A 21393-nucleotide genomic window follows, 5' to 3' on the forward strand; every position below is an offset into this window, starting at 1 on the left:
GTCGAAAAAGATGCGGGGTATGATGCTCACAGCACCTGGTATTCCCAAGCGGTCTCCCAATCAGGTACTAACCAGGCCGAACCATGCTTGGCTGCCGAGATCGAGCGAGATCGGGCCTTTTCAGGGTGGTATGGCCGTGAGCGGTACCACTCCTGCAGATGGACACCCATGAAATGTCGAAAAAGATGCGGGGTACGATGCTCAGAGCACCTGGTATTCCCAAGCGGCCTCCCAATCAGGTACTAACCAGGTCGAACCATGCTTGGCTTCCGAGATCGGACGAGATCGGGCCTTTTCAGGGTGGTATGGCCGTGAGCGGTACTGCACTAGCAGATGGACACCCATGAAATGTCGAAAAAGATGCGGGGAATGATGCTCACAGCACCTGGTATTCCCAAGCGGTCTCCCAACCAGGTACTAACCAGGCCGAACCATGCTTGGCTGCCGAGATCGGGCGAGATCGGGCCTTTTCAGGGTGGTATGGCCATGAGCGGTACTGCGCCTGCAGATGGACACCCATGAAATGTCGAAAAAGATGCGGGGTATGATGCTCACAGCACCTGGTAGTCCCAAGCGGTCTCCCATTCAGGTACTAAACAGGCTGAACCATGCTTGGCTTCCGAGATCGGACGAGATCGGGCCTTTTCAGGGTGGTATGGCCGTGAGCAGTACTGCACTAGCAGATGGACACCCATGAAATGTCGAAAAAGATGCGGGGTATGATGCTCACAGCACCTGGTATTCCCAAGCGGTCTCCCAATCAGGTACTAAACAGGCCGAACCATGCTTGGCTGCCGAGATCGGATGAGATCGGGCCTTTTCAGGGTGGTATGGCCGTGAGCGGTACTGGATTAGCAGATGGACACCCATGAAATGTCGAAAAAGATGCGGGGTATGATGCTCACAGCACCTGGTATTCTCAAGCGGTCTCCCAATCAGGTACTAACCAGGCCGAACAATGCTTAGCTTCCGAGATTGGACGAGATCAGGCCTTTTCAGGGTGGTATGGCCGTGAGCGGTACTCTACCAGCAGATGGACACCCATGAAATGTCGAAAAAGATGCGGGGTATGATGCTCACAGCACCTGGTATTCCCAAGCGGTCTCCCATTCAGGTTCTAAACAGGCTGAACCATGCTTGGCTTCCGAGATCGGACGAGATCAGGCCTTTTCAGGGTGGTATGGCCGTGAGCAGTACTGCACTAGCAGATGGACACCCATGAAATGTCGAAAAAGATGCGGGGTATGATGCTCACAGCACCTGGTATTCCCAAGCAGTCTCACAATCAGGTACTAACCAGGCCGAACTATGCTTGGCTTCCGAGATCGGACGAGATCGGGCCTTTTCAGGGTGGTATGGCCGTGAGCGGTACTGCACTTGCAGATGGACACCCATGAAATGTCGAAAAAGATGCGGGGTATGATGCTCACAGCACCTGGTATTCCCAAGCGGTCTCCCAATCAGGTACTAAACAGGCCGAACCATGCTTGGCTGCCGAGATCGGACGAGATCGGGCGAGATCGGGCCTTATCAGGGTGGTATGGCCGTGAGCGGTACTGCTCTTGCAGATGGACACCCATGAGCTAAAGTATTAATTCGACCTTCTACACCTGCTACCCAAATCAATTGGGATTTGACATTATTCAAAGTCAGTTGAAATATTCAGGTTATAAAAGAGGGGGGAAAAGGCAGGAATATATACAGCTATGTTTTACTTTTGTGCATTTCAGGCCAAATTGGTATTTGTCTTTGAGTCAGCAATAATAACAAAGGAGTAAAGTCAGCTTGATTGCAGTAAGACTTTTTGCACTCTATACACTCAATTTTCACATGTTGTTTTACTTCTGGACGCTGCAAATGGACTACACATCTGTTGCATCGTGTGTATATATGTGTATTACCGTAGTTTGAATTTTGATTTAAACCTTTACAACCCAATTGCCTCAGATCAAGCAATTATAATGTAAAGTAGTAGATGTTTAAAAAAAGCACCAAATGCAAAAAGATAACAAAATAACAATACTAAATAGTCAAATAAGCAACTCCATTATTCTTTTAGAGAAAATATCTCAGCTGGGTCAAGTCATTCAATTCAAATCGACTGGTAATCAGATTCAATTAAAGACTAACCGATTGGGTGCAACGTTGTAGTGGCAGCACAACTAAATGAATTCACTGAATTTAAATGGGATTTATAAGTGTTTTCACATTTTATACTGTAAAACAAAAAATCACATAGGATTTATGGTTAAACACTGGAGCTACAGAATTTTACCAGAAATTACATTCAATTGGTATAGCACTTCAATAACCACCAATTTATTGGAACACTATTGTAGATTTTTCATTTCACTGAAACTAAAATTATATTGCTCCACCACCACATGCACACACCCCTTTCTTACTGTATAACTCTAGCAACCACAAGTATTTTATTTTTATTTTTTTAAGAAGAAAATGACTGACTATTCTTCTGTCTGTTCAGATATCACTACTTTTACATGATAAGAGAAGTAATTTTTAAAGAAGGCTCAGCAAAATACCCAGCATTCAATAGTACTGGCATGCTGGATTTTGCAAACTACACTCCTCAACTGCACGGAAAAAAAATAGAAAAAAGCAGTCATACATTGTCTGCAGTACTTTCCACTCACTCGCTTACACTTTGTACTCCATCCTTTCTACACAAAAAGCATCATCCCGCTGTTACAGAGTAAAGAAGGTTGCACAGAGTCCTTTTCTTGCTGTTCTGTCTCTTTAGAACAGAAGGACACTTTGCGCTTCACAGAATGCAAGTCTACAAGTACTGCTGCTTAGATGTGGTTGAATGTTAGGCCCCTAAGAAATACATGTGAAGCAACAGCAATGCTTTACAAGGTGTCTATTGTTTATATAAATAAACATAAAACAGGTTACGAAAACATGCTGTAAAATCCAAATCATATTTTATCATAGTTTCACATGCTTAAACTAATAGTAATTGTTTAGTATAAATGATCGTCATGTGAAAGACATTGTTTAGTATTCTTTCATTCATTCATTCTCTCAACCGCTTATCCTCACAAGGGTCACGGGGGGTGCTAAGGCCTATCCCAGCTATCTACGGGCACCAGGCGGGGGACAAAAGAATGAACATAATTTAAAGTAATTGCTCTACAGTTGTACTGCATACCGGAGGTCATTTAATTCATTCAGATCAAGAACCTCAAATAACATATCGGCTGGTATTGTTGGAGATGGAAATCCAACTCATTTTATCTCTGAGGGCTAGCTGCGAATGCACTTGCATTATGTCAGTAAAATTCTAGAAATCATAGCGAAAGGGTTATTTTTCAAGAACATCTGTTCCCGAAAGACCGACAAATTGTCTTTATTTGATGCTCTTGTCAGGAGTGGTTGGATTGCCTTTCCTGGCATGACGTCACGATAACTATCAGCTGTCACTAATTACGTGATTAGATTATTTTTGGCGTCACTGGACAAGGTCCAAGTGGACATGGGGAAGCTGGAGCACCTCTTTGAGTCCAGGGCCAAAGAGACGCCATGGGCCAAGAAAGCGCCAGAGAGCAAAAAGTCCGAGATCCTGGTTCTGGACTCCAAGCGGAGCACCGCCATCAACATCGGGATGACGGTCCTGCCCGCCGTTCACGTCATCAAGAGCGCCATCCTCAACTTTGACGACTTTGCCATCAACAAGGAGGGTGTGGAGAAGATCCTGAGCATGACGCCCACAGAGGAGGAGAAGCAGAAGATCCGCGAGGCTCGCTCGGCCAATCCCGACGTTCCCCTGGGGACGGCCGAGGAATTCCTCTCGGGCCTGGCTTCCGTCAGCGCCTTGACCCCCCGCCTGCAGCTGTGGTCTTTCAAACTCAACTATGAGGCACTCGAGCAGGAGATCGCCGAGCCCCTGTTTGACCTGAAGTTGGGCATGGAGCAGCTGGCCGGCAACCGGACCTTCAAGAAGATCCTGGCCACGCTGCTGGCCGTGGGGAACTTCCTCAACGGGTGTCCTCCTCACCAGAATCTTCAGGCTCCCTCCATGGTGAATCAATTCCTCTGGGCATAGGCATAAGATAACTTGGGCGCTCTCTGGTGGTTGTACGCACCTGGGCATCATGATGAAACGGTAAAGGCTTCCCAGGGCGACGTGCATAGCAGTGGTGGGGCGTATGAGTACGCTGCGGCTCTAACTCTTCTACCAGCTGTGGCTCATCTCTAGAAATGATGTGCCTGAGAGCCCCGCACCACGGTGTGTCCATTACAAAATTCCTAAACGATTCTGAGGGGTTTCTTATACATTCCAAGCAGTCCGGTGTCTTCGAGGTGGATGGTTTGCGTCGCCGAGTGCGTCGGCGCGAGCGTGGGTGGCGCTCCGCTGGGTCCATAATGGTTGGATCGTGCTGTTACGATTTCGCCGCGTAGTGCGACGCGATCGTAGGGTAAGTTGAACCCAGATGCAGAGTCGCCGAAGTAATTGGAAAGGTGAGGCAGATCTGTAGCTCTTGTTGGTTGATTTAATAAACGGGGTAACATAACTTAAACAACTTGGCTTGACCACTCATTACAAACGAACTGAACATCCGGCGTGGCGTCAATGGAAACAGCAATTACTACGAGGATTAACAGGAAACGAAACCAGAACTTAACCAGTCGATCCAACCGCGTCCACAGAAAATCATAATGCTTAAATACCAAAAATAATCTAATCACGTAATTAGTGACAGCTGATAGTTATCGTGACGTCATGCCAGGAAAGGCAATCCAACCACTCCTGACAGCTCTGAGTGATTTTGGATCCTTTGTTTCTCCCCCAAGTAATGAGGACATGTTCTTTTTAAGATAGCTCTCCATCTAAGTCCTACTATAGGTCCAGTCTTGGTAAAAGGTGCATGATGACAACTGATCTATCTGAAATCCAGAATTTGATCTGGATTTCAGATAGATCACCCATGAAATGTCGAAAAAGATGCGGGGTATGATGCTCACAGCACCTGGTATTCCCAAGCGGTCTCCCAATCAGGTACTAACCAGGCCGTACCATGCTTGGCTTCCGAGATCGAACGAGATTGGGCCTTTTCAGGGTGGTATGGCCGTGAGCGGTACTGTTCTTGCAGATGGACACCCATGAAATGTCGAAAAAGATGCGGGGTATGATGCTCACAGCACCTGGTATTCCCAAGCGGTCTCCCAATCAGGTACTAACCAGGCCGAACCATGCTCGGCTTCCGAGATCGGACGAGATCGGGCCTTTTCAGGGTGGTATGGCCGTGAGCGGTACTGCTTTTGCAGATGGACACCCATGAAATGTCGAAAAAGATGCGGGGTATGATACTCACAGCACCTGGTATTCCCAAGCGGTCTCCCAATCAGGTACTAAACAGGCCGAACCATGCTTGGCTTCCGAGATCGGAGGAGATCGGGCCTTTTCAGGGTGGTATGGCCGTGAGCGGTACTGCTCTTGCAGATGGACACCCATGAAATGTCGAAAAAGATGCGGGGTATGATGCTCACAGCACCTGGTATTCCCAAGCGGTCTCCCAATCAGGTACTAACCAGGCCGAACCATGCTTGGCTTCCGAGATCGGACGAGATCGGGCCTTTTCAGGGTGGTATGGCCGTGAGCGGTACTGCACTAGCAGATGGACACCCATGAAATGTCGAAAAAGATGCGGGGCATGGTTCTCACAGCACCCGGTATTCCCAAGCGGTCTCCCAATCTGGTACTAAACAAGTCTAACCATGCTTGGCTTCCGAGATCGGACGAGATCGGGCCTTTTCAGGGTGGTATGGCCGTGAGCGGTACTGCACTAGCAGATGGACACCCATGAAATGTCGAAAAAGATGCGGGGTATGATGTACACAGCACCTGGTATTCCCAAGCGGACTCCCAATCAGGTACTAACCAGGCCGAACCATGCTTGGCTTCCGAGATCGGACGAGATCGGGCCTTTTCAGGGTGGTATGGCCGTGAGCGGTACTGCAGTAGCAGATGGACACCCATGAAATGTCGAAAAAGATGCGGGGTATGATGCTCACCGCACCTGGTATTCCCAAGCGGTCTCCCAATCAGGTACTAAACAGGCCGAACCATGCTTGGCTTCCGAGATCGGGCCTTTTTCAGGGTGGTATGGCCGTGAGCGGTACTGCTCTTGCAGATGGACACCCATGAAATGTCGAAAAAGATGCGGGGTATGATGCTCACAGCACGTGGTATTCCCAAGCGGTCTCCCAATCAGGTACTAACCAGGCCGAACCATGCTTGGCTTTCGAGATCGGACGAGATCGGGCCTTTTCAGGGTGGTATGGCCGTGGGCGGTACTGCACTAGCAGATGGACACCCATGAAATGTCGAAAAAGATGCGGGGTATGATGCTCACAGCACCTGGTATTCCCAAGCGGTCTCCCAATCAGGTACTAACCAGGCCGAAACATGCTTGGCTTCCGAGGTCGGACAAGATCGGGCTTTTTCAGGGTGGTATGGCCGTGAGCGGAACTGCTCTTGCAGATGGACACCCATGAAATGTCGAAAAAGATGCGGGGTATGATGCTCACCGCACCTGGTATTCCCAAGCGGTCACCCAATCAGGTACTAACCAGGCCGACCCATGCTTGGCTGCCGAGATCGGACGAGATCGGGCGAGATCGGGCCTTATCAGGGTGGTATGACCGTGAGCGGTACTGCTCTTGCAGATGGACACCCATGAAATGTCGAAAAAGATGCGGGGTATGATGGTCACAGCACCTGGTATTCCCAAGCGGTCTCCCAATCAGGTACTAAACAGGCCGAACCATGCTTGGCTTCCAAGATCAGACGAGATCGGGCCTTTTCAGGGTGGTATGGCCGTGAGCGGTACTGCACTTGCAGATGGACACCCATGAAATGTCGAAAAAGATGCGGGGTATGATGCTCACAGCACCTGGTATTCCCAAGCGGTCTCCCAATCAGGTACTAAACAGGCCGAATCATGCTTGGCTTCCGAGATCGGACGAGATCGGGCCTTTTCAGGGTGGTATGGCCGTGAGCGGTACTGCACTAGCAGATGGACACCCATGAAATGTCGAAAAAAATGCGGGGTATGATGCTCACAGCACCTGGTATTCCGAAGCGGTCTGCCAATCAGGTACTAAACAGGCCGAACCATGCTTGGCTGCCGAGATCGGACGAGATCGGGCCTTTTCAGGGTGGTATGGCCGTGAGCGGTACTGCTCTTGCAGATGGACACCCATGAAATATCGAAAAAGATGCGGGGTATGATGCTCACAGCACCTGGTATTCCCAAGCGGTCTCCCAATCAGGTACTAAACAGGCCGAACCATGCTTGGCTTACGAGATCGGGCCTTTTCAGGGTGGTATGGCCGTGAGCGGTACTGCTCTTGCAGATGGACACCCATGAAATGTCGAAAAAGATGCGGGGTATGATGCTCACAGCACCTGGTATTCCCAAGCGGTCTCCCAATCAGGTACTAAACAGGCCGAACCATGCTTGGCTTCCGAGATCGGACGAGATCGGGCCTTTTCAGGGTGGTATGGCCGTGAGCGGTACTGCACCAGCAGATGGACACCCATGAAATGTCGAAAAAGATGCGGGGTATGATGCTCACAGCACCTGGTATTCCCAAGCGGTCTTCAATCAGGTACTAAACAGGCCGAACCATGCTTGGCTTCCGAGAACGGACGAGATCGGGCCTTTTCAGGGTGGTATGGCCGTGAGCGGTACTGCTCTTGCAGATGGACACCCATGAAATGTCGAAAAAGATGCGGGGTATGATGCTCACAGCACCTGGTATTCCCAAGCGGTCTCCCAATCAGGTACTAACCAGGCCGAAACATGCTTGGCTTCCGAGATCAGACAAGATCGGGCTTTTTCAGGGTGGTATGGCCGTGAGCGGTACTGCTCTCGCAGATGGACACCCATGAAATGTCGAAAAAGATGCGGGGTATGATGCTCACCGCACCTGGTATTCCCAAGCGGTCACCCAATCAGGTACTAACCAGGCCGACCCATGCTTGGCTGCCGAGATCGGACGAGATCGGGCGAGATCGGGCCTTATCAGGGTGGTATGATCCGTGAGCGGTACTGCTCTTGCAGATGGACACCCATGAAATGTCGAAAAAGATGCGGGGTATGATGGTCACAGCACCTGGTATTCCCAAGCGGTCTCCCAATCAGGTACTAAACAGGCCGAACCATGCTTGGCTTCCAAGATCGGACGAGATCGGGCCTTTTCAGGGTGGTATGGCCGTGAGCGGTACTGCACTTGCAGATGGACACCCATGAAATGTCGAAAAAGATGCGGGGTATGATGCTCACAGCACCTGGTACTCCCAAGCGGTCTCCCAATCAGGTACTAAACAGGCCGAATCATGCTTGGCTTCCGAGATCGGACGAGATCGGGCCTTTTCAGGGTGGTATGGCCGTGAGCGGTACTGCACTAGCAGATGGACACCCATGAAATGTCGAAAAAAATGCGGGGTATTATGCTCACAGCACCTGGTATTCCGAAGCGGTCTGCCAATCAGGTACTAAACAGGCCGAACCATGCTTGGCTGCCGAGATCGGACGAGATCGGGCCTTTTCAGGGTGGTATGGCCGTGAGCGGTACTGCTCTTGCAGATGGACACCCATGAAATGTCGAAAAAGATGCGGGGTATGATGCTCACAGCACCTCGTATTCCCAAGCGGTCTCCCAATCAGGTACTAAACAGGCCGAACCATGCTTGGCTTACGAGATCGGGCCTTTTCAGGGTGGTATGGCCGTGAGCGGTACTGCTCTTGCAGATGGACACCCATGAAATGTCGAAAAAGATGCAGGGTATGATGCTCACAGCACCTGGTATTCCCAAGCGGTCTCCCAATCAGGTACTAAACAGGCCGAACCATGCTTGGCTTCCGAGATCGGACGAGATCGGGCCTTTTCAGGGTGGTATGGCCGTGAGCGGTATTGCACCAGCAGATGGACACCCATGAAATGTCGAAAAAGATGCGGGGTATGATGCTCACAGCACCTGGTATTCCCAAGCGGTCTTCAATCAGGTACTAAACAGGCCGAACCATGCTTGGCTTCCGAGATCGGACGAGATCGGGCCTTTTCAGGGTGGTATGGCCTTGAGCGGTACTGCTCTTGCAGATGGACACCCATGAAATGTCGAAAAAGATGCGGGGTATGATGCTCACAGCACCTGGTATTCCCAAGCGGTCTCCCAATCAGGTACTAACCAGGCCGAACCATGCTTGGCTTCCGAGATCGGATGAGATCGGACGAGATCGGGCCTTTTCAGGGTGGTTTGGCCGTGAGCGGTACTGCTCTTGCAGATGGACACCCATGAAATGTCAAAAAAGATGCGGGGTATGATGCTCACAGCACCTGGTATTCCCAAGCGGTCTCCCAATCAGGTACTAAACAGGCTGAATCATGCTTGGCTTCCGAGATCGGACGAGATCCGGCCTTATCAGGGTGGTATGGCCGTGAGCGGTACTGCTCTTGCAGATGGACACCCATGAAATGTCGAAAAAGATGCGGGGCATGGATCTCACAGCACCTGGTATTCCCAAGCGGTCTCCCATTCAGGTACTAACCAGGCCGAACCATGCTTGGCTTCCAAGATCGGACGAGATCGGACGAGATCGGGCCTTATCAGGGTGGTATGGCCGTGAGCGGTACTGCTCTTGCAGATGGACACCCATGAAATGTCGAAAAAGATGCGGGGCATGGATCTCACAGCACCTGGTATTCCCAAGCGGTCTCCCATTCAGGTACTAACCAGGCCGAACCATGCTTGGCTTCCGAGATCGGACGAGATCGGGCCTTTTCAGGGTGGTATGGCCGTGAGCGGTACTCCTCTTGCAGATGGACACCCATGAAATGTCGAAAAAGATGCGGGGTATGATGCTCACAGCACCTGGTATTCCCAAGCGGTCTCCCAATCAGGTACTAACCAGGCCGAACCATGCTTGGCTGCCGAGATCGGACGAGATCGGACGAGACCGGGCCTTACCATGGTGGTATGGCCGTGAGCGGTACTGCTCTTGCAGATGGACACCCATGAAATGTCGAAAAAGATGCGGGGTATGATGCTCACAGCACCTGGTATTCCCAAGCGGTCTCCCAATCAGGTACTAACCAGGCCGAACCATGCTTGGCTGCTGAGATCGGACGAGATCGGACGAGATCGGGCCTTATCAGGGTGGTATGGCCGTGAGCGGTACTGCTCTTGCAGATGGACACCCATGAAATGTCGAAAAAGATGCGGGGTATGATGCTCACAGCACCTGGTATTCCCAAGCAGTCTCCCAATCAGGTACTAACCAGGCCGAACCATGCTTGGCTTCCGAGTTCGGACGAGATCGGGCCTTATCAGGGTGGTATGGCCGTGAGCGGTACTGCTTTTGCAGATGGACACCCATGAAATGTCGAAAAAGATGCGGGGCATGGATCTCACAGCACCTGGTATTCCCAAGCGGTCTCCCATTCAGGTACTAACCAGGCCGAACCATGCTTGGCTTCCAAGATCGGACGAGATCGGACGAGATCGGGCCTTTTCAGGGTGGTATGGCCGTGAGCGGTACTGCTCTTGCAGATGGACACCCATGAAATGTCGAAAAAGATGCGGGGTATGATGCTCACAGCACCTGGTATTCCCAAGCGGTCTCCCAATCAGGTACTAACCAGGCCGAACCATGCTTGGCTGCCGAGATCGGACGAGATCGGGCCTTTTCAGGGTGGTATGGCCATGAGCGATACTGCTCTTGCAGATGGACACCCATGAAATGTCAAAAAAGATGCGGGGTATGATGCTCAAAGCACCTGGTATTCCCAAGCGGTCTCCCAATCAGGCACTTACCAGGCCGAAACATGCTCGGCTTCCGAGATCGGACGAGATCGGGCCTTTTCAGGGTGGTATGGCCATGAGCGGTACTGCTCTTGCAGATGGACACCCATGAAATGTCGAAAAAGATGCGGGGTATGATGCTCACAGCACCTGGTATTCCCAAGCGGTCTCCCAATCAGGTACTAACCAGGCCGAACCATGCTTGGCTGCCGAGATCGGACGAGATCGGACGAGACCGGGCCTTATCATGGTGGTATGGCCGTGAGCGGTACTGCTCTTGCAGATGGACACCCATGAAATGTCGAAAAAGATGCGGGGTATGATGCTCACAGCACCTGGTATTCCCAAGCGGTCTCCCAATCAGGTACTAACCAGGCCGAACCATGCTTGGCTGCTGAGATCGGACGAGATCGGACGAGATCGGGCCTTATCAGGGTGGTATGGCCGTGAGCGGTACTGCTCTTGCAGATGGACACCCATGAAATGTCGAAAAAGATGCGGGGTATGATGCTCACAGCACCTGGTATTCCCAAGCGGTCTCCCAATCAGGTCCTAAACAGGCCGAACCATGCTTGGCTTCCGAGATCAGACGAGACCGGGCCTTTTCAGGGTGGTATGGCCGTGAGCGGTACTGCACTAGCAGATGGACACCCATGAAATGTTGAAAAAGGTGCGGGGTATGATGCTCACAGCACGTGGTATTCCCGAGCGGTCTCCCAATCAGGTACTAACCAGGCCGAACCATGCTTGGCTGCCGAGATCGGACGAGATCGGACGAGACCGGGCCTTACCATGGTGGTATGGCCGTGAGCGGTACTGCTCTTGCAGATGGACACCCATGAAATGTCGAAAAAGATGCGGGGTATGATGCTCACAGCACCTGGTATTCCCAAGCGGTCTCCCAATCAGGTACTAACCAGGCCGAACCATGCTTGGCTGCTGAGATCGGACGAGATCGGACGAGATCGGGCCTTATCAGGGTGGTATGGCCGTGAGCGGTACTGCTCTTGCAGATGGACACCCATGAAATGTCGAAAAAGATGCGGGGTATGATGCTCACAGCACCTGGTATTCCCAAGCAGTCTCCCAATCAGGTACTAACCAGGCCGAACCATGCTTGGCTTCCGAGTTCGGACGAGATCGGGCCTTATCAGGGTGGTATGGCCGTGAGCGGTACTGCTTTTGCAGATGGACACCCATGAAATGTCGAAAAAGATGCGGGGCATGGATCTCACAGCACCTGGTATTCCCAAGCGGTCTCCCATTCAGGTACTAACCAGGCCGAACCATGCTTGGCTTCCAAGATCGGACGAGATCGGACGAGATCGGGCCTTTTCAGGGTGGTATGGCCGTGAGCGGTACTGCTCTTGCAGATGGACACCCATGAAATGTCGAAAAAGATGCGGGGTATGATGCTCACAGCACCTGGTATTCCCAAGCGGTCTCCCAATCAGGTACTAACCAGGCCGAACCATGCTTGGCTGCCGAGATCGGACGAGATCGGGCCTTTTCAGGGTGGTATGGCCATGAGCGATACTGCTCTTGCAGATGGACACCCATGAAATGTCGAAAAAGATGCGGGGTATGATGCTCAAAGCACCTGGTATTCCCAAGCGGTCTCCCAATCAGGCACTTACCAGGCCGAACCATGCTTGGCTTCCGAGATCGGACGAGATCGGGCCTTTTCAGGGTGGTATGGCCATGAGCGGTACTGCTCTTGCAGATGGACACCCATGAAATGTCGAAAAAGATGCGGGGTATGATGCTCACAGCACCTGGTATTCCCAAGCGGTCTCCCAATCAGGTACTAACCAGGCCGAACCATGCTTGGCTGCCGAGATCGGACGAGATCGGACGAGACCGGGCCTTATCATGGTGGTATGGCCGTGAGCGGTACTGCTCTTGCAGATGGACACCCATGAAATGTCGAAAAAGATGCGGGGTATGATGCTCACAGCACCTGGTATTCCCAAGCGGTCTCCCAATCAGGTACTAACCAGGCCGAACCATGCTTGGCTGCTGAGATCGGACGAGATCGGACGAGATCGGGCCTTATCAGGGTGGTATGGCCGTGAGCGGTACTGCTCTTGCAGATGGACACCCATGAAATGTCGAAAAAGATGCGGGGTATGATGCTCACAGCACCTGGTATTCCCAAGCGGTCTCCCAATCAGGTCCTAAACAGGCCGAACCATGCTTGGCTTCCGAGATCAGACGAGACCGGGCCTTTTCAGGGTGGTATGGCCGTGAGCGGTACTGCACTAGCAGATGGACACCCATGAAATGTTGAAAAAGGTGCGGGGTATGATGCTCACAGCACGTGGTATTCCCGAGCGGTCTCCCAATCAGGTACTAACCAGGCCGAACCATGCTTGGCTGCCGAGATCGGGCGAGATCAGGCCTTTTCAGGGTGGTATGGCCGTGAGCGGTACTGCTCTTGCAGATGGACACCCATGAAATGTCGAAAAAGATGCGGGGTATGATGCTCACAGCACCTGGGATTCCCAAGCGGTCTCCCAATCAGGTACTAAACAGACCGAACCATGCTTGGCTTCCGAGATCGGACGAGATCGGGCCTTTTCAGGGTGGTATGGCCGTGAGCGGTACTGCTCTCGCAGATGGACACCCATGAAATGTCGAAAAAGATGCGGGGTATGATGCTAACAGCACCTGGTATTCCCAAGCGGTCTCCCAATCAGGTACTAAACAGGTCGAACCATGCTTGGCTGCCAAGATCGGACGAGATCGGGCCTTTTCAGGGTGGTATGGCCGTGAGCGGTACTGCACTAGCAGATGGACACCCATGAAATGTCGAAAAAGATGCGGGGTATGATGCTCACAGCACCTGGTATTCCCAAGCGGTCTCCCAATCAGGTACTAACCAGGCCGAACCATGATTGGCTACTGAGATCGGACGAGATCGGGCCTTTTCAGGGTGGTATGGCCGTGAGCGGTACTGCACTAGCAGATGGACACCCATGAAATGTCGAAAAAGATGCGGGGTATGATGCTCAAAGTACCTGGTATTCCCAAGCGGTCTCCCAATCAGGTACTAAACAAGCCGAACCATGCTTGGCTTCCGATATCAGACGAGATCAGGCCTTTTCAGGGTGGTATGGCCGTGAGCGGTACTGCACTAGCAGATGGACACTGTCAGGTTCATTAATAATTACCTTCGTCCGTAATTATCAATAACTGCAGGAAGACATCTTATTCAATTATTGACATTTAATTAAATAGAAATGGATACAACAGATAAAAGCCTCCGGAGGGGAGCGTTACAGCAAGTGTCACCTTACAACTTCCGAACGTCTTCCCGAATAGACGTTTTCGTCCCATTCTTATGGTCACAAGTTACAGAGTTGTTGATCATTCCATCACGTATGAGTAAAAACAACATCTGGGACTACAATAACAATCAAAGTATTTTACTAATAACAAAAACAGGGACTAGACCTAACAACATGTAGATTAGAGTAATTATACAACCTCCTTGACCTAAGAATCATATAATATAATCATAATCATATAATCGTTACATACAGAAAAACCCGAAGTGTACGGTTACATAACGATAACAATATTCTTGTTATTGTCCGAATAGCCCTGTCCTCGTCACCAAGGGCCCACCAAATCTCAAGGACCCAGATTGGGTGGATTGTTTGTATAACCATCCTGGAACAGGCTGTCCAGGTTAAAGATGACTTGGTGTGACCTCAACACTTTTGAAAAACAGAAAGAGAATGATTTAACAAAGTAATGAATTAATACAGAGAAAAGAAAGAGAATGATTTAATAAAGAAATGAATTAATATAACTATTATAATAGTAAAACAGAACAAACCCAACATTCCCCCGTTTTTATAATATGTATGTTATTAGTCATTTCTTAGTAATCACTAAATGGTAATGTCGGGTGACTGTGATTTTTCCCGCCTACTCCTTACTCCCATGGCTGGTCTGAAAGAGAAAAAACATAATTATATTCGTCCAATTGGTCCTCGGATTTACCGTACTCCTGGACCTCACTGCTTTCCCCAAACCGTCCCATAAGATACAACTCATGTACTTTAGAATTTGTAGGGGCAATTGCAGTAGTTATAAGTCGGCTTAGCAAGGAGCGCAAACAGGGGATACTACATCACCCACACAATGTTAGGATAGCGGTAATTGTGCCTATAGTAACCACGAAGGATGTAGCCAAATCTTTAGATTTTCCAAAGGTCTTATCCCACCAATCTGACAATGCGGACGTATCTACTCCAGAGTGCTCTTGCATATTGCGGTTCAGTGTTTGCAGGCCAGTAATGGCCCTGGTGAGAGATCCACTGGGTGACGCGTTGTTCGGTATGAAGGTGCAACATTGTTTTCCAAACATTGCACACACGCCCCCTGTTTCAAGGATCATATCCACCGCTATGCGATTCTGGAACGCCATCAGACTGGTAGCTGCCAGTTGTTCCTTCATGGCCACAAATCCCTGTTCAGTATAATTTCCAAGTTTTGAACATTGTAATGTAAGTAATTTATTCTATCCACATTTTTGTTTGGGGTGATTAGAAGGAAGATAGACTCCCAACCTGCTGCGATCTGATTAGCCAGCTTATACTCATCTGGTACGCCCCAGGGGATGCCAATCGCATCAATGTATGTTGGATCTCCTTCCCTCCATGCCTCTCGACGATGTCGGGAGGGTCGACCCTTCAGCCGAATTATGAGCCGCCAATTGTATCTCCTCCACTGTGGATGGAAAAACAGACATCGGTAAGAGCAGTGAGACCACAGTACCTAGTCCTGCCGCGTTTCGGCAGGAGTCGTATAATTTATCTACCACCCCGCCACCATAGGCCAGAACGTGGTATCAGGGGTGTAGTTTGTTTTAGAACGCCGGTACACCACGTCATTTATCGCCCCCAGCTTCAGACCATGCCCTGTAAGGTTTAAGCAGGTAAAATGATTAAACAGTGGAAAAATTGACTTCCTATTTACTGCGTAACAGGATAAACACTGTTTCAATATTTTTTTTTTTCTTGCCAAGTAGGACACGTTTTTTCATTTGTAAAAACACTTTTCCCCAAAAGAATGGTGATTGAGGGAGTTGTTAGACCCCATCGTTTTTTCCCTTGTCTGGTAGGTTATCCTAATCTTTTGTAAGATGGTTTAGTCTCAATTGAAACTATATGGAGACGTCAAACCCAATATAAAAGAGTTCCCTATAGTTTTATGGTATTGCTTGCTGAGCAATAATCTTTTCAATTAATATTGGTGTTTCCCGTATTTTATTAAGTCAGAAAGTTTATTTTACCCGTCCCCTCAATGTTTCAATTGAGACCACCCTTTTACCAAAGTAGCTCCACCTAGTGCTTGTCCTCTTTACACTCCATTAACAGCGCCCAATTATCCCCCGTTTGGGAAATCCCTGTTTCAGAAATACATTTTCACAGGTTAATATGTCAGTCCAAGCTTTCCAATCTTGACCAATTTCTGCAACAAGGCTTTTCCCAATCTTCAATTTTTTGCTGTTAATGTACCACACATATTTCCCACCATAGATTGCCCCTTTGTATGGCAACCGGGACGTCGCCGAGTCCAAATATATATTTTCATTTTGGAAATTTGATTTAGTAGGTAATGTTAATTAAATGTAAATGTGTATGTTTCTCGGTTTACCCTCCCGTAAGAAGGTGTATCCTCAATTGAAACGCCTCCGCCTTTTTCTCCAACTGGAGAAAACAACCCTACTGTGGAAAGGAATAGAATCACAATCATCATTAATCTCATTGCCCCAAAAGCAATAATTGTTTTCAACATGACTTTTTGTCTTTGTTTAGGGAGTTTTCCTCTTGAAACGTTTCAATTTAGACAACCTTCTTACTGTGGGAAAGGTGCATCCGTGTCCCCTTTCAGTAACAAGGACCCTCCCACTTTGCGTTGCTCCGATGTTTCTTCTTTTATGCTGCTTATCAGCATCCAGTCTTCAAGAATCACCGTCGCTTCGTCCGTTTCCTGTTAAGAAGCAAAATCTCCCTCTGATAGTCTAAATTTGGTGTGTGCGTTTTTTTTTCTCTGATAGATTCGCCTCATCATCCAATTGTCATTGTGTGGTGAATAATAACAATTTGTAAGGTCTACCAAACAGGACTTCATATAAGGTCCGCCAATTGTGGATGGTAGACAACTATTATATTAACAAAATGGGAGCCATTATCACTATAAATAGTTTCTGGAATTCCATATCGTGGAATGATATCCATATGATCTAATAAAATAAAATAAAATCTATATGTATTTTTTTGAAATGGATATGTGGGTATGCATATAGATTTAAACCCTAAGCCTTGTAGTGCCGTTGTAGCAAGGCCACCTCCCCCTTGTCGAGACATAGGTCTTCCCTTGACTCAAGCCCAAATTATTTTCTTTATTGATCTTTTATTGATAGATTATGTCTCGGTGGTCTGCCAATCAAAAAACACAAAAAGACAAACTATCATTCACGCTCACACTCATAAAAAAAAGAATTTAGTGTGTTCAACCAGTCTAGCATCTATAATTTCATTTTGTGGGAGTAAACTGGAGTACCCGGAGAAAATCCACAAATTCTCGAGGACGCCATGAATACCCCACATTCCGGAAAGTCTGGATCCACCCCGCATTCATTAGTAGATCCTTTAATATACACACCCCCACTCTAGCATTTTAACCGTTTGTAAAAAATTTCCTTCAAGTTTCACACAAAGTTATATCCTCTTTAATGCTATCAGTTTAGCTGTTTGTTCCCCGAATTGAGGTGGCAATAGTTTCACATCTAAGGTTTTTATTTTCACAGCCGCCATGACCTAATGGCCCCCTATCAGGTTTTTGGAAAATCCCAATTTCCTCTAATAGCATGCCAATCACCTTTTAATGCGGCCATCCAATTTTGTTTCTACTTGTTTCAGGTGATAAGATAATCTCCCCCATTTGTAAAACAAATTCATCCACGCCTAATTTATACAACATGACGCCTACTTGTTTTAGATATGGGGTCCCCAATTTCCCAAAATTTCCCAGAATTAATGTACTACCACATCCTGTCAAAAACCCAAAACGACTAACATAACCTGTTTCTAAGCCAGATTCTGGAATTTGGAGAATTTCTCCTTTCCCTCCCTTATCTAAGCTTGTTATTGCCACTTGTTATCACTGTAACATTCAGGCGTATTAACCCCATCGTTGCTAAAGTTCTCACCAATTTGCATGCCCTTAAAGCAGTAAAAAGCAACGTTATTTGGTTGTATCAATTGACCAATGCTTATCCAATCCGTAATATCCTTAAAGTCACCAATATGACCTGTGACAAAGCATATTTCCTCCCGCCAGGACAACAGACAATGTTCTTTCAAGTGCACTTTGAAAAACATTCCATGTTACTCCATTCTTAGGGAAAATATGCTCATTCTAAACCAATTATTTTATTTACAATTCACCTAATTATTTGGATGAATGCCATGAATTTTATCATGCCACTATTGCATTGTAAATTTCCCATCTGATGTCGTTAACAGCCAAATAATTCAATACCTACTATACTTTGTAAATCACCTCATATGATGTTTACTTAAGACAAGAGTCATTTCCCATAGCCTGTTACCAAAACAAAAATCTACAACAATTAAATTAGAGAAATCAACCTTTTGTTAGACAATTCCTAATTACAAACTTTAATGTTTTAAAAACCTTATCGTCACCAATATACCATAATTTTGTAAATTTTGTCATCCTGGCCTTTTTTTCTTTTAAACAGCCAACCTCCTGGATTAAAGTATTTTAAATAATCAAAAAATTCTGAAATAGTATTAATATTATTTTATCCTCCAAAAGCTAGTTTCCTTTAACTAAGAGCCCTTTGAAATCCACAATTGCTCAAAAATGACTATTTTGGTCTATTTCCCAAATCCAAAGCTTTTTACCAAATCAACCTTTTACTAAACAGATTTTCTATCCTCTTAATACATTTCATTTTAAAACCCAAAATATCAATGCGAAAGCATCCGCATAACCTTGCATTTCTTGCAGACCATGTATTGTTCTTATTCTGAAAAGTCCAAACAGAAAACGCAATTAGCCGTTAACTATGACCTCCACTCTTGCTGCGAAAACAGCATTGTTATCTTATGTTTACAAACCAGCTTTTTCCCTGTGCCCAAATACAACGCTTTTTAGAGAAGACAACCATTAAAACGTCAAATTAACCCCTCTTCCGATATTCAACTACATCACAATATTTTTCCAAGACCCCATATATCCAGAATATGTATGCTGCAAGCACAACAATATGGCAAAAACCCATTTTCTGCCCTCAAGTTTGCTTCAGCACCCCCAAGGCCAATTATTATTATTATAATGTCTTCACGGAAGGGATCACAAAATTTTAGTTGTTTACACGGTCCGAACGCTCCCGAAAGCCCAACACAGTTAAATCGTCTGCCCCGCGGCCCACATGTTTCACTCCCATCTAATCAGCAGCCGCTGCACCAGAAACGCTTCCCCCGCAGTTGACACATTTTTTGGCAAGTCTAGAGCATAATAAAAACACAGGTGACATTCCCTGCTAAAATTTAAATGATCATTTTGTATATATTCTTTTGTCTTTTTAAACACCATCTTCCCGTTAGCGGACGGGATCAAAAACCAAGCTGCAATAAGCCATCACATTGCTGTAAATTGACAGTACATATAGGTTATATTAACAAAGCACCACCCGCACTTGGAAATAACCATTCTAATTGTTGTTATACAAGCCCAAGCATCACAAAAAAAACCCAATTTATTGTAATCACAAAACGTCATACCCGGATTAACCAAATCAAATACCAGTGTCCCCATTAATTTTCTAGCTCCCTTTATTTTTGTTAAACTTCCTCCGCGCCCGTCACCTATCTCGGTAAATATTTTCCCCGTCAGCCGAGGAGGCCCCGCTATTTTTTCCTTACCAAACAGTACTTTCCCGCAGCCACGGTCTTAAATATATCCCCGTTATCCGAGGGAGCCCCCACTATTTTCCCAAAATAGTATTTTTAACTTCTCCCCGGCCTTATTTTGCCATTAGTGTCTGTGGAACAAGCTGTTACACTTTTATCCACTCACATATTATTTATATATGTATATTACCTCTATGCATTAGTGCATATATTATCCTGCATTCTATGCATTTTAAGCTGGCCAGCAAACCCATATTTATTTATCCATAAATATAGCTGTGTAATATTTTTAAAGCGCTTTGTCTTTCCAATTTTTTCCAATCCTTACAAGTTAGACGTATTTTTTGGATCGTCATCCAAACCCGTATTACAACACGTGTTTCCCATATTTTACTTTTATTTTTTGTAGTGAGTTTGTGTGCCTCACACAGTTAACTCTATTATTTATTATTATTATTAATATTATTATTATCTATTCGACTGTATCGACTGTATCTCCTAGGCCTTTCCTAATTTTACTGCAGAAACCACACAAACACCATACAACGTATATTCGTGCCTACCCTTTAGACACAGGACACTCCCCGGCCCCAATATTGTACCTCTAGTACAATATATTCGTGCCTACCCCTGAGACACAGGACACTTTCCAGCAAAGTGCCCCACCGTACCTGCCATTGACTAGTATAAACACAGGGTTTTATCGCCGTCACCCAGGACGCGAAACCAGCCCAACAATGGACCTCACATACAATGTCCCTTTAACGCATTTGGAAACACCTTCACAACATGCAGACATTAATGTGGACTTACCCGAGATCCATCAGATGTCTCCCTCCAGCAGGAAAAGTCTTCAACCGCCGAGAATCCAGGCGCCCCCGTCGAAAAACTCCGGCCCACCAAGGGTTTTGAAGACGCCGTGCGCACGGTCACTTACCAGATGTCGAACAGCAGCGCCTGGGTTCTCGCTCCGGTATATTGACCTCCATGGCTCAGAAGGACCAAAATGTCAGGTTCATTAATAATTACCTTCGTCCGTAATTATCAATAACTGCAGGAAGACATCTTATTCAATTATTGACATTTAATTAAATAGAAATGGATACAACAGATAAAAGCCTCCGGAGGGGAGCGTTACAGCAAGTGTCACCTTACAACTTCCGAACGTCTTCCCGAATAGACGTTTTCGTCCCATTCTTATGGTCACAAGTTACAGAGTTGTTGATCATTCCATCACGTATGAGTAAAAACAACATCTGGGACTACAATAACAATCAAAGTATTTTACTCATAACAAAAACAGGGACTAGACCTAACAACATGTAGATTAGAGTAATTATACAACCTCCTTGACCTAAGAATCATATAATATAATCATAATCATATAATCGTTACATACAGAAAAACCCGAAGTGTACGGTTACATAACGATAACAATATTCTTGTTATTGTCCGAATAGCCCTGTCCTCGTCACCAAGGGCCCACCAAATCTCAAGGACCCAGATTGGGTGGATTATCTGTATAACCATCCTGGAACAGGCTGTCCAGGTTAAAGATGACTTGGTGTGACCTCAACACTTTTGAAAAACAGAAAGAGAATG

General features: G+C 47.2%; 56 pseudogenes; all 56 read right to left on the reverse strand.

Annotated features, from left to right (window-relative positions):
• Positions 1-23: 23 nt before the first annotated feature.
• On the reverse strand, positions 24-142 carry LOC144190318 (5S ribosomal RNA; annotated as a pseudogene).
• A 56-nt stretch (positions 143-198) lies between these two features.
• Positions 199-317, reverse strand: LOC144182820 (5S ribosomal RNA; annotated as a pseudogene).
• Positions 318-373: 56 nt separating this feature from the next.
• Positions 374-492, reverse strand: LOC144189600 (5S ribosomal RNA; annotated as a pseudogene).
• Positions 493-548: 56 nt separating this feature from the next.
• Positions 549-667, reverse strand: LOC144183227 (5S ribosomal RNA; annotated as a pseudogene).
• Positions 668-723: 56 nt separating this feature from the next.
• LOC144187999 (5S ribosomal RNA) lies at positions 724-842 on the reverse strand (annotated as a pseudogene).
• A 56-nt stretch (positions 843-898) lies between these two features.
• On the reverse strand, positions 899-1017 carry LOC144184117 (5S ribosomal RNA; annotated as a pseudogene).
• A 56-nt stretch (positions 1018-1073) lies between these two features.
• Positions 1074-1192, reverse strand: LOC144185455 (5S ribosomal RNA; annotated as a pseudogene).
• A 56-nt stretch (positions 1193-1248) lies between these two features.
• On the reverse strand, positions 1249-1367 carry LOC144184141 (5S ribosomal RNA; annotated as a pseudogene).
• A 56-nt stretch (positions 1368-1423) lies between these two features.
• LOC144184384 (5S ribosomal RNA) lies at positions 1424-1552 on the reverse strand (annotated as a pseudogene).
• Positions 1553-4979: 3427 nt separating this feature from the next.
• LOC144190347 (5S ribosomal RNA) lies at positions 4980-5098 on the reverse strand (annotated as a pseudogene).
• A 56-nt stretch (positions 5099-5154) lies between these two features.
• Positions 5155-5273, reverse strand: LOC144189416 (5S ribosomal RNA; annotated as a pseudogene).
• Positions 5274-5329: 56 nt separating this feature from the next.
• On the reverse strand, positions 5330-5448 carry LOC144190529 (5S ribosomal RNA; annotated as a pseudogene).
• A 56-nt stretch (positions 5449-5504) lies between these two features.
• Positions 5505-5623, reverse strand: LOC144190379 (5S ribosomal RNA; annotated as a pseudogene).
• A 56-nt stretch (positions 5624-5679) lies between these two features.
• On the reverse strand, positions 5680-5798 carry LOC144191909 (5S ribosomal RNA; annotated as a pseudogene).
• Positions 5799-5854: 56 nt separating this feature from the next.
• LOC144191567 (5S ribosomal RNA) lies at positions 5855-5973 on the reverse strand (annotated as a pseudogene).
• Positions 5974-6195: 222 nt separating this feature from the next.
• LOC144183744 (5S ribosomal RNA) lies at positions 6196-6314 on the reverse strand (annotated as a pseudogene).
• Positions 6315-6370: 56 nt separating this feature from the next.
• LOC144191805 (5S ribosomal RNA) lies at positions 6371-6489 on the reverse strand (annotated as a pseudogene).
• Positions 6490-6545: 56 nt separating this feature from the next.
• Positions 6546-6674, reverse strand: LOC144186431 (5S ribosomal RNA; annotated as a pseudogene).
• Positions 6675-6730: 56 nt separating this feature from the next.
• LOC144182761 (5S ribosomal RNA) lies at positions 6731-6849 on the reverse strand (annotated as a pseudogene).
• Positions 6850-6905: 56 nt separating this feature from the next.
• Positions 6906-7024, reverse strand: LOC144190298 (5S ribosomal RNA; annotated as a pseudogene).
• Positions 7025-7080: 56 nt separating this feature from the next.
• On the reverse strand, positions 7081-7199 carry LOC144183054 (5S ribosomal RNA; annotated as a pseudogene).
• A 221-nt stretch (positions 7200-7420) lies between these two features.
• LOC144187587 (5S ribosomal RNA) lies at positions 7421-7539 on the reverse strand (annotated as a pseudogene).
• Positions 7540-7595: 56 nt separating this feature from the next.
• On the reverse strand, positions 7596-7713 carry LOC144186161 (5S ribosomal RNA; annotated as a pseudogene).
• Positions 7714-7769: 56 nt separating this feature from the next.
• Positions 7770-7888, reverse strand: LOC144191531 (5S ribosomal RNA; annotated as a pseudogene).
• Positions 7889-8130: 242 nt separating this feature from the next.
• LOC144182315 (5S ribosomal RNA) lies at positions 8131-8249 on the reverse strand (annotated as a pseudogene).
• Positions 8250-8305: 56 nt separating this feature from the next.
• LOC144191341 (5S ribosomal RNA) lies at positions 8306-8424 on the reverse strand (annotated as a pseudogene).
• Positions 8425-8480: 56 nt separating this feature from the next.
• On the reverse strand, positions 8481-8599 carry LOC144183056 (5S ribosomal RNA; annotated as a pseudogene).
• A 221-nt stretch (positions 8600-8820) lies between these two features.
• On the reverse strand, positions 8821-8939 carry LOC144187588 (5S ribosomal RNA; annotated as a pseudogene).
• A 56-nt stretch (positions 8940-8995) lies between these two features.
• Positions 8996-9113, reverse strand: LOC144186712 (5S ribosomal RNA; annotated as a pseudogene).
• Positions 9114-9169: 56 nt separating this feature from the next.
• On the reverse strand, positions 9170-9298 carry LOC144183222 (5S ribosomal RNA; annotated as a pseudogene).
• A 56-nt stretch (positions 9299-9354) lies between these two features.
• On the reverse strand, positions 9355-9473 carry LOC144186496 (5S ribosomal RNA; annotated as a pseudogene).
• A 56-nt stretch (positions 9474-9529) lies between these two features.
• LOC144185524 (5S ribosomal RNA) lies at positions 9530-9658 on the reverse strand (annotated as a pseudogene).
• Positions 9659-9714: 56 nt separating this feature from the next.
• On the reverse strand, positions 9715-9833 carry LOC144182967 (5S ribosomal RNA; annotated as a pseudogene).
• A 56-nt stretch (positions 9834-9889) lies between these two features.
• LOC144181873 (5S ribosomal RNA) lies at positions 9890-10018 on the reverse strand (annotated as a pseudogene).
• Positions 10019-10074: 56 nt separating this feature from the next.
• Positions 10075-10203, reverse strand: LOC144186156 (5S ribosomal RNA; annotated as a pseudogene).
• Positions 10204-10259: 56 nt separating this feature from the next.
• Positions 10260-10378, reverse strand: LOC144188180 (5S ribosomal RNA; annotated as a pseudogene).
• A 56-nt stretch (positions 10379-10434) lies between these two features.
• On the reverse strand, positions 10435-10563 carry LOC144184791 (5S ribosomal RNA; annotated as a pseudogene).
• Positions 10564-10619: 56 nt separating this feature from the next.
• LOC144188178 (5S ribosomal RNA) lies at positions 10620-10738 on the reverse strand (annotated as a pseudogene).
• Positions 10739-10794: 56 nt separating this feature from the next.
• On the reverse strand, positions 10795-10913 carry LOC144186981 (5S ribosomal RNA; annotated as a pseudogene).
• Positions 10914-10969: 56 nt separating this feature from the next.
• On the reverse strand, positions 10970-11098 carry LOC144181866 (5S ribosomal RNA; annotated as a pseudogene).
• A 56-nt stretch (positions 11099-11154) lies between these two features.
• LOC144186157 (5S ribosomal RNA) lies at positions 11155-11283 on the reverse strand (annotated as a pseudogene).
• Positions 11284-11339: 56 nt separating this feature from the next.
• Positions 11340-11458, reverse strand: LOC144184272 (5S ribosomal RNA; annotated as a pseudogene).
• A 56-nt stretch (positions 11459-11514) lies between these two features.
• On the reverse strand, positions 11515-11643 carry LOC144185920 (5S ribosomal RNA; annotated as a pseudogene).
• Positions 11644-11699: 56 nt separating this feature from the next.
• Positions 11700-11828, reverse strand: LOC144186158 (5S ribosomal RNA; annotated as a pseudogene).
• Positions 11829-11884: 56 nt separating this feature from the next.
• LOC144188181 (5S ribosomal RNA) lies at positions 11885-12003 on the reverse strand (annotated as a pseudogene).
• Positions 12004-12059: 56 nt separating this feature from the next.
• LOC144184792 (5S ribosomal RNA) lies at positions 12060-12188 on the reverse strand (annotated as a pseudogene).
• Positions 12189-12244: 56 nt separating this feature from the next.
• LOC144188179 (5S ribosomal RNA) lies at positions 12245-12363 on the reverse strand (annotated as a pseudogene).
• Positions 12364-12419: 56 nt separating this feature from the next.
• On the reverse strand, positions 12420-12538 carry LOC144182473 (5S ribosomal RNA; annotated as a pseudogene).
• A 56-nt stretch (positions 12539-12594) lies between these two features.
• LOC144181867 (5S ribosomal RNA) lies at positions 12595-12723 on the reverse strand (annotated as a pseudogene).
• Positions 12724-12779: 56 nt separating this feature from the next.
• On the reverse strand, positions 12780-12908 carry LOC144186159 (5S ribosomal RNA; annotated as a pseudogene).
• A 56-nt stretch (positions 12909-12964) lies between these two features.
• LOC144184273 (5S ribosomal RNA) lies at positions 12965-13083 on the reverse strand (annotated as a pseudogene).
• Positions 13084-13139: 56 nt separating this feature from the next.
• Positions 13140-13258, reverse strand: LOC144185391 (5S ribosomal RNA; annotated as a pseudogene).
• Positions 13259-13314: 56 nt separating this feature from the next.
• Positions 13315-13433, reverse strand: LOC144190351 (5S ribosomal RNA; annotated as a pseudogene).
• A 56-nt stretch (positions 13434-13489) lies between these two features.
• LOC144184442 (5S ribosomal RNA) lies at positions 13490-13608 on the reverse strand (annotated as a pseudogene).
• A 56-nt stretch (positions 13609-13664) lies between these two features.
• Positions 13665-13783, reverse strand: LOC144181959 (5S ribosomal RNA; annotated as a pseudogene).
• Positions 13784-13839: 56 nt separating this feature from the next.
• On the reverse strand, positions 13840-13958 carry LOC144187002 (5S ribosomal RNA; annotated as a pseudogene).
• Between the last annotated feature and the right edge of the window lie 7435 nt (positions 13959-21393).

The sequence above is a fragment of the Stigmatopora nigra genome, unplaced genomic scaffold (genome assembly GCF_051989575.1).
Source record: "Stigmatopora nigra isolate UIUO_SnigA unplaced genomic scaffold, RoL_Snig_1.1 HiC_scaffold_24, whole genome shotgun sequence".
Classification (NCBI taxonomy): domain Eukaryota; kingdom Metazoa; phylum Chordata; class Actinopteri; order Syngnathiformes; family Syngnathidae; genus Stigmatopora; species Stigmatopora nigra.